The sequence below is a fragment of the Lemur catta genome, chromosome 6, assembly GCF_020740605.2.
Source record: "Lemur catta isolate mLemCat1 chromosome 6, mLemCat1.pri, whole genome shotgun sequence".
Taxonomy (NCBI): domain Eukaryota; kingdom Metazoa; phylum Chordata; class Mammalia; order Primates; family Lemuridae; genus Lemur; species Lemur catta.
In genome coordinates this window covers 91,624,174-91,633,666 of record NC_059133.1, presented here as the reverse complement: position 1 = coordinate 91,633,666, position 9,493 = coordinate 91,624,174, and the positions used below count along the sequence as shown (strand labels likewise).

At 45.1% G+C, this 9,493-nt stretch overlaps 1 long non-coding RNA gene across 1 annotated transcript; it reads right to left on the bottom strand.

Moving 5' to 3' along the window:
* Nucleotides 1-587: 587 nt before the first annotated feature.
* On the bottom strand, nt 588-1,955 carry LOC123640048. Its single transcript, XR_006735857.1, has 3 exons — nt 1,803-1,955; nt 1,182-1,223; nt 588-610 (listed from the first exon to the last, which is right to left on the bottom strand). It is a non-coding gene; the product is annotated as an uncharacterized LOC123640048 (long non-coding RNA).
* Nucleotides 1,956-9,493: the final 7,538 nt, after the last annotated feature.

Here is a 9,493-nt window from a genome sequence, read left to right as displayed (position 1 = left end):
AAATGTCAGTTTTATTGTTCATGTACACATTTATTTGCTACTACAAAGTAAAAATACAGCACATCAAAATTTCCTTTCATTGCAATTTTTTTAAGACCAGAAAACCTAATCAATTAAGCTCTAGCCAAGCTACCCAATGTTTCCTGCACATTCTTCTCCCACCAGTTACTTTGCCACAAATTCTTGATGTTGAGTTTTATCTCACTGACTTTAGGTTTCTAAAACACATGGGAATACTTCAGACCTATTGGGGATTCTTTGGGTGAAATCAAAAAGTAGAGCTAAAGTATAGTGAAGTTATTCAAATACACTAAACTACACAGATCCCTTATAATCTACTGGTATCAAGGTAATAGGGAAAAGATACAAGAAAAAGATATCACAGAACTCTTCATAGGTTATCAAAATCATTGCTATTATACAGTCTATCCTAACAAAGAGTAACTTCTCAACTTGGTATGTAAAGTTACCAGCCAAAAACAAAGCATAAGGTTTATGGTGAAATTGGCTCAGTGTCATAATTCCCTATTCTAGCATTTTCAGAAGGATCCCATCTGTGATGCACGCAGAAACTGCACCTACATTTGAATGGTTCACTTCTTGATTCACTCTGAAAAAAATGAAAGAGGTTATTGGGATATTGCACCGCAAAGAAATGTAACAAACTCTGAAATCTAATGCTGTTTAAGAAACAGGGAACACAAACACAAAGTGTGTGTGGGGGAGGGGTCAAAAGCAAAACATTTTAGGAGGAAAAAGGGAAGATTGAAATATGAATAACAAAGAATAGCAGCTTGTGGGTCACTTTGTAATGGTAACAGGTGAAGATTGTCAATAACATCAGAGTGAACCCTAATATAAAGTATGGATTTTGGGTGAGAATGGTATGGTCAATGTAGGCTTGTCACTTGTAACAGATGTGTGCAACTCTGATATCCAGAGTTGACAGTGATGGAGGCTGTGTACGGTGGGGCACAGGGCATATAAAAAGTCTATATTTTCTGTTCAATTTTTCTATGAACATAAAACTGCTCTAAAAGGAAATTTTCTAAAGGTACAAATATGAACTGCTTTCTGCAGAGTCCCCGGGGGATTCAGAAAGTACAAGCCAATTCCCTGTTCCTCCTCTCCAAAAAGGAAAAACCAGATACTCACCCACATGCATTTAAAAAAAAGTTTACCTGAGTTCCTCTAAGTCCAGTGTCTGCTAGTTGTCTTCCATCCTTCATGGGAAGAAAAAAAAAGACTGGAAACTCTTGTCAAGAAAAAGATGACTCAAGCATAACAAAACTGATACATGTAACCAAAAACATTTGTACCCCTGTAATATTTTGAAATTTTAAAAAGAAAATATTAAAAAAAGAAAAAGAAAAAGATTACTATTATCACACATCTACCCTGAAGAGAAGTTGAAGAGTCTTAAAAATGAGTTAAGTTCCCATGAGTGGCTTCCCCTCACCACTAATTATTATTATTTTTTTTTTTTGAGACAGTCTCACACTTGTCACCCAGGTTGGAGTTCAGCAATTCTGCATCCTCAAACTCCTGAGCTCAAGGGATTCTTCTTGCCCCAGCCTCCCAAAGTGCTGGGGCTAAAGGCGCATGCTACCACACCCAGCTAATTTTAATTTTTTTGTAGAGATGGGGTGGGGGTCTACTTTGTTGCCAAGGCTGGTCTCCAACTCTTGGCCTTAAGCAATTTTCCACCTCTGCCTCCCCCAAGTGTTAGGATTACAAGCATAAGCCACTGGGGCCTGGCCTATTATGTGAGTGTCTCCCCTGCCCATATGACATAAGCTCACCCGAGAATATCCGTTGTTGAGTAAAAGATATCGCAGTCTTGCCAGCCTATCTCTCCGCTCAGACAACAGTGTCCTCACTCCTCTTCTTCTGTAAGGCCCAGCATCTCGGATATCCTGAGAGATGCGTCGTCTTCTAGCCTGTCGTTGGGTTAATTGTTGGGGCAAATCTTCCGGGAGAGGGGAAGGGAAATTGGTGCCAGCGCTGAGACTCAGTTGACTAAGGTTCCTTATTAAAGTTTCGGAGAAGTTATGAGGAGACCCTGAAAGAGAAAGTTAAGAACCATTAGAGTTAACTGCAACATCCAGAAGTAATTTGCTCCACACTCAAGCTAGCTCTGCTCTTAAGCCGGTGAACAATACACTGCATGGCAGATTCCTCAGGGTGGAAGCCTGCGCATGGGAAGTGATGCACGGTCCCGGGAATTTTCTCAAAAAGAGGAAAATCAAGGCCGGGCGTGGTGGCTCACGCCTGTAATCCTAGCAGTCTGGGAGGTGGAGGCGGAGGCGGGTAGATCGCTCCAGGTCAGGAGTTCAAGACCATCCTGAACAAGAGTGAGACCCCTGTCTCTACTAAAAATAGAAATTAGCTGGACAACTAAAAATATATAAAAAAAAAATTAGCTGGGCATGGTGGCGCATGCCTGTAGTCCCAGCTACTCGGGAGGCTGAGGCAGGAGGATTGCTTGAGCCCAGGAGTTGGAGGTTGCTGTGAGCTAGGCTGACGCCACGGCACTCTAGCCCGGGCAACAGAGCAAGACTCTGTCTCCAAAATAAATAATTAATGAAAAAAAACAAGAGGAAAATCAAGACAGAGCAAAATCACTTTTACGGGGACACATGGCAACACAGTTGGCCCTTGAACAACAGAGGTTTGAACTGTGAGGGGCCACTTCTGTGTGGATTTTTGCCAACCAGTCACAGGATGTGAAACATTTAGGCTCAACTTTGTTTGCAAAGCGCCAACTGTAGGACTTAGTATGTGTGATATGGGGGACACCTAGAACCAATCCCCAGAGTATGCTTAGGGATGACTGTAACCCCCTGGTCTCTGGGCTGGTTTTTAATGTTCACTTACACTTCCAAAGAATGTACTGTCTCACAAGCATTTCCTGCTATGCACTCAGTGGAACCCTGTGGGATAGACGAATGGAGCCCACATACAAGTGTCTCCCAGGATCCTCATCTTTAAGCAGAAGTGGTGGTTAAGTTGAAGCGGTGTTATCTCCAGTTAGTCCTTAGTTACCCAGCTCCTTCATGGTGTTAGATCTTTCCACTCAAACCCAATTATTTTGGGAAATCACCCATTCGTTCTTGCCTCTTCCCATGCAAGCTATTAGGCATATCCCATAATACCCGTATCTCATACAGTAAGAAAGTTATCATGACTCCACATGTTAAAGTATTAAGTAAAAGGCTCGGGATGATTCAACTTCTAGGGACCCATGCACATGGAAACGAGGATGTCGCGTTGTGGAACTGCCGGGCACCAAAGGCAGATCCAAGGAAAGGGAGGCCGAGGAGACCATGCAGATATTCTTTTCCTTAATTCCTCCTCCGCCCCCAGATAGAGCCACCGGGATTCTTCCTTTAAGACCCAGGGGATGCGGCCAGCGCGCTTCCGGCCGACTCCCTCCCTGCGCGGGGTGCGGGTGCGGGGCGTCGGCCGCAGGGCATCCGCCCCCCGCCCCGCCCTCAGTCACGCTAACGAGCTTTCAGCCTGGGCCGGGTGGGCCTCGGGGCCCAAGCCAGGGTCGGGCGAGGCCCCCTTAGGACGAGAATTCCTGCGCCGCAGAGTCCCGGGAAGCGGCCTGATTAGCAGTTTCCGAGACAGCGGCCTCCGGTCTCGCTCCCATTAGCAATTTACATGATAGAGCACTTTCACTGCCCCTTCCTCCCCTTTGCCCGAAAGCCACTGGCCCGCTGATTAACATTCCTAAAGCGTAGATTCAGCTGGAAAGCCTGCCTCGAAACTGTCGCGGAGAAGCGGGGCGCGGCGGCCCACGCCGGGGTCCCAGCTACGCTGGAGGCCGAAGCGGGAGGATCGCTTGAGCCCGGGAGTTCGAGACCACCCTGGGCAACACCGCGGGTAAAAGAGCAAAAAACTGCTGGCGAGAGATCAGAACTGGGATGTGAAACCAGGGAGTATTTCTTTACTTGACACACTTACATTCTTTTAACATGTTTACAAAGAGTACCTATTACCTTCTGAATAAAAATATTGGCAGTGATTGCTCAAGGTTAAAAAGAAAACTTTTTAGGTTAACTTGAACCTTAAGTTTGTGTTTGTTCCTTTTTACGGTCCCTGTCATGTATTGCTGACAAGGAAACATGGACCCTATGAGGCTACGACCCGCGTTCTAGGTTTCCAATTGCTTGTCCCCCAAAAACTAGTCTTAGAAATCTTAAGTAGACGGGGGGCTGTGGCTCAGGCTTGTAACCCTAGCACTCTGGGAGGCCCAGGCAGGAAGATCGCTGGCGGTCAGGAGTTCGAGACCAGCCTGAGCAAGAGCGAGACCCCGTCTCTACTAAAAAATAGAGGGAAATTATCTGGACGACTAAAAATATACAGAGGAATATAGCCGGGCATGGTGGCACATGCCTGTAGTCCCAGCTACTCGGGAGGCTGAGGCAGGGGGATTGCTTGAGCCCAGGAGTCTGAGGTTGCTGCAAGCTAGGCCGACGCTAGGGCACTCTAGCCCGGGCAACAGACTGAGACTGTCTCAAAAATAAAAAGTAGACAGAGCGCTGTGGCTCAGGCTTGTAATCCTGGCACTCTGGGAGGCCGAGGCGGGAGTATCGCTTGAGCTCAGGAGTTCGAGATCAGCCTGAGCAAGAGCGAGACCCCGTCTCTACTAAACATAGAAAAATTAGCGGGCCTCACGGTTGCACTGAGCTACAGTGGCGCCACTGCACTCTATCCAGGGCAGCAGAGCAAGACTCCGTCTCTCAAAAGAAAAAAAAATGTCAGAGGTATTCCTAACCTCAGTCGTGAACAAATACTGCAATTCTCACACACACGTGCACACAGCCCCCCCCCTTTCCTTTTTTCCCCTTCTCTTTGACCCCTGTTTGGTCACTGGAGGAAGCTACATCCCCTGGCCCTACTTTGGTTTGAGGTTTACTTCAATGGATTCCTCTTGCAATGCCTGGAGTTAATATAAAAAATGAGGGGCATCCTTTTGACTTCCAAACCCCCTGTAGCCAAGGACATTATCTGTCTTACCTGGATTGTCTTGAGAATTTTCTTCAGTGAGCATTTGTGAAGACTCTGGGATCAAAGTTGGGTCAGGCATTTCTGACCGGTCCATTGCAGTCTAGTCACAACTGCTGGATCTTTGGGTCCCAGCAGAACGACAGGGAAACCTGGAAAGAACTCTGTAGCTCAGAAGGAGCCTGAAAACTGGAACTCCAAAGGTGCTGGAAGAACTGATCTCAAACTTCAAGTCCGGTTTCCTCTGAAACTACAGATAAGCCAATCTTCCAGGCTATTTTAATGTTAATGATCCAATGATAAAAGGAGTCAAATGATTAAAAGTGAGTGGGCGTAGTTTGGACTAATGGGATAACTCTTCATCTGCTTTGCATTAAAATAATCATGTCCCTTGTCCAAACTCCTGGAAAATTTATCTAAGTTCTCTTTAGTGGTTCTGTTTCTCTAAAGCTGCCTTAAATATAAGTTTGTTGTTTTTGTGCCCCGCAAACTCTACTCCTGGAGATGGCTACTGGTTTGTGAACTGGGTTTAAGTGTTCTAGTGCAGAGAGAATGGCAGTTTTCTCCCCAACTGCCCATTAACTCCCAATTAACTGAGAAAGTATCCTCAAAGCTTTCCTGGCCTGAATCATCTTAAACCTTTGAAGCCTGTTCCACCTTGTTTGCCACTAAGGGAAAGTAGAGGAAAAATAAACAAGTATCCACTATGAACACTTTTTTTTTTCTTTGCCTACCCTCACATGAATACTTTCATACTTGGTGTTTTGTAGGCATGTATTTGTTTTTGATCTGTAATTTTAGTTTTTTTCATAGACTATAAATTTAATTGTATTCTAACATTTTTGAGCAACTGAAAGTAACTAAATTTATAAATTTCTACTCCCTCTCCACCAAAAAGATACTTGTATTGAATTCTGTCAAAGCTCTCTACACAGGGCTCATGTGGGAATAGAAAAAAAACAAAGGAAGAAAGGAAAAAGCATTCTGGCAAAGAGTGTCAATATTAACCACTGATTGTCTGCAGGAGGTGAGAGAACAAGTCCCCAGCTGCCCCTCTCTTGTTCCCTCTTATCCTTCCCCATTCCCCCTTTAGCTGGAAACTGTGAGAAAATACTCCAAGGTAATCTTGTTTGGTTTTGGTAAAAAGCAAAAAAATTGAAGTTAGGATCAATAAATATGTTTGTAGTGGCTAAGAAGCCATAGACATAGATCATGTCCCCACACTATTCAAATAGTTCTCGAAAATGTAGTCTCCAGACAGGCAGTATCAACAGCACCTGTTTAACTTGTTAGGCGAATTCTTGAGCTCCAACCCAGACCTACTGAATCAGAAACTGGGGCCCAGCAATCAATGCTTTAACAAGCCTCCCAGGTGATTCTGATGTGTGCTAACGTTTAAACAGTCCTGCTTCATGGCCCTTTGAACTTTCCACTCCTGTTGTCTCCCTCTTGCCCTGGGAACCTCTCCTAGATCAGTCTCTGTGAATTCCATTATAGAAGTGAGTGTGAAAAATCAGATTGCAGATTTATGATTAGGAGGTGAGACAGCAAAAATGGCTGAAATAGACTCTCATTGGAGAAAGTCAGGTTTAATGTTTAAGAAGGTGAGAGACTCATAGCTAGAGAAAGAAATGGGATGTTGATGCAGTTGGCTTCAACATGGCAGAAACTGGGCCAAAAGAGGCAGAACATAAAATTACTGTGAGGATGGTTGACAGCACAATCTTTACATGTTTTAAAGAGTCAGATACAGATAAAAATGTTTAAAAATTTATAACTTAAAAATTATGGGAGGACATTGTTTTGACTGAGCTCGTGCATTAGGCCCCCGAACAGAGCAGACCAAACAAAAATGAAGTCATTCCTTCTAAAAGCCACATAAACTAAAACTTTAGGAAAGCAGTTGGATCCCCAAACAGACCAGTTTTTCCTGAAAACAGAAGATTCCAGTCTTCCTGAGTCAATGTAATAAGGAAGTCCCCTCTGCTTTAACTCTTACAAAAAAGTAACTTAATATAACCTAATGTTAATGAATCAGGTTTTTTTTATTGTTCTGTTTTCTTGTTCAAATCTTACAAAACCCATTCTTCTGCTATTGCCCAGTGGGAGCTCTCATTCTATTTTGTAGAATGGAAGCTGCTCTACTGATGAATCATAAGTAAAAGCCAATTAGATCTATAACTAAATTTGTTGTAATTTTGCCTTTTGACACAACTTTCTAGTTAACGTGTTTTCTTCATAATATGCAAGATGAGACAAAAAGCCAAACAGAATGAAGCAACTTGAAAAAAACACTATAAAAGAACAGGTCAAGAAAACTATCACTAATTTTTTTAAGAAACCATATAATCTTTTTCAAACAAACTGGATGTTCAAGAAAGGAAAACTCATAGCAAAAAAGAGTACTTGGAAATTAGAAGTTTGATATTAGAAACAAAAAAACTTAAAAGAGGGCTTGAAAAAAATCAAAGATATTCCCTTAGTGAGCAGAGTAAAAACACAAAGATGTAAATAAAAGGGAAAAAAATACAAGAAAATAATAATCTAGAATCAGGAATTAGAATGGCTTCAGATTCCTTAGTAACAACGCTAAGCTTGGCGTGGTGGCTCAGGCCTATAATCCTAGCACTTTGGGAGGCCAAGGCGGGAGTACGAACCACTTGAGGCCAGAAATTCGAGACTAGCCTGAGCAACATAGCAAGACCCCATCTCTTAAAAAAAAAAATTAGAAAAAATTGGCTGGGTTTGGTGGCCTTTGCCTGTAGTCCCAGCTACTCAGGAGGCTGAGGCAGGCAGGAGGATCATTTGAGCCAAGGAGTTGGAGGTTTCTGTGAGCTAGGATAACATCACTGCACTCTACCCAGAGGGAGACTCTGTCTCCAAAAAAAAAGAAAAAGAAAATTCAGAGGTCGTAACTGTTAACTTCTGACCAACCTCTCAACCTCTCCCTTGGTAAGGTGGACTCTAGCCAAATTGACCCTTCAGGCATGTTCAACAGTGAAATGGCTTAATCTGCAGGACTGAAGGAGGAGGAACATGGATACAATCTGGTGAACGGGGCAGGGTGTGGCGGCTCACACCTGTAATCCTACCACTTTGGGAGGTCCAGGCGGGAAGACCGCTTGAGCCCGGGAGTTCAAGGTTGCCGTTAACTTTGGCTATGCCACTGCACGCTGCACTGGCGTCAGAGCCAGATTGGGAGGCGGGGGCTGGGGTGGGAGGGGGCAGGGAGAGTCCCTTGAATGTACTTTTAAAATTCTAACCTGCCCCAGGAATGTAAGTTAATGTTGATGTCAAAATCGTGGCTCAACTTTCTCTCTAATCAGTTGAGCCCACCTTTCCTCTCCAGGTGCCTTCTCTAACTCGGAAATTTTTTCATTCTACTACACCTGGCTGGTTTCAGATCAGGGAGTGAAACCCGCAAGCGAAATAAAAAGTTTTGCCTTCAAGGAGCATGGTGAAGACAAGGACAACCATCATCAATCTAAGTGATAGGTGTTTTAGAGACGTAAAGCCGGGGAAGGGGAGGGGGGAGGGCTGCTGTTGTGGAAAATTCTCCCAGACGCACAGCTAAGGAATCACCTGCCCGCTCCAGGGCTTTCCAGCCTGGCTGCCCCGCGGCTCCGCCCCAACTCGAGCTCCCTTTGCTCTCGCTTTCACTTTCCCCCGAGCTTTGTGCTGTACCCACGCGACGTTTCCACCAGGCTCTGAAGGTCATTCGCCCTGGATTGACGCAGCGGAAGCGCTATGGCCAGGGCGGGGTCCCGCAGCCCCGCAGGGGGGACGGCCGGGGGTCCGGCGTTCGCCCCGCGTGGAACAGGCCCTGGCTTGGTCGCATCCTGCGCTCCCCGCACCGCCCATAGTTGCCCTCCTTTCCGGGAGTCCACCTTGGTTCTTGCAATTCCACAGTGAGAAATCAGTACTCCCAGGGCTGGAAGCCTGCCTCAATTATTTGACGGGTTAGTGGAAAACGCTTCATGACGGCTTTGCACTGTGACAGCCCACTGAAGAGGAGCGTGCTGGAACGGACGGTGGTTGTGATGGGAATAGGGAAGTATGGGTGATAGATTTCCCAAAATGTGTGGTTTGAGTGAGGACATCTGGAACCATGGCTGACTGGTCAATTCGGCTAATTTTTTTTGTTTCTATTTTTAGTTGCCCGGTTAATTTTTTCTGTTTTTAGTAGAGACAGGGTCTCGCTTGCTCAGGCTGGTCTCCAACTCCTGAGCTCAAGCAGTCCACCCACCTCAGCCTCCCAGAGTGCTAGGATTACAGGCGTGAGCCCCTGTGCCCAGTGCTCCTGTTCTTTGGAGAAAGGAAATGTGACCTGGGGAGGAGGCTCATCCTTGTAATACTAGCACTTTGAGAGACCAAGGTGGGAAGATTCCCTTGAAGTCAGGAGTTGAAAACCAGGTAGAGCGATAGCAAGACCCAAAAAATAAAAAATTAGCCAGGCATGGTGGTGCACGCCTGTAGTCCC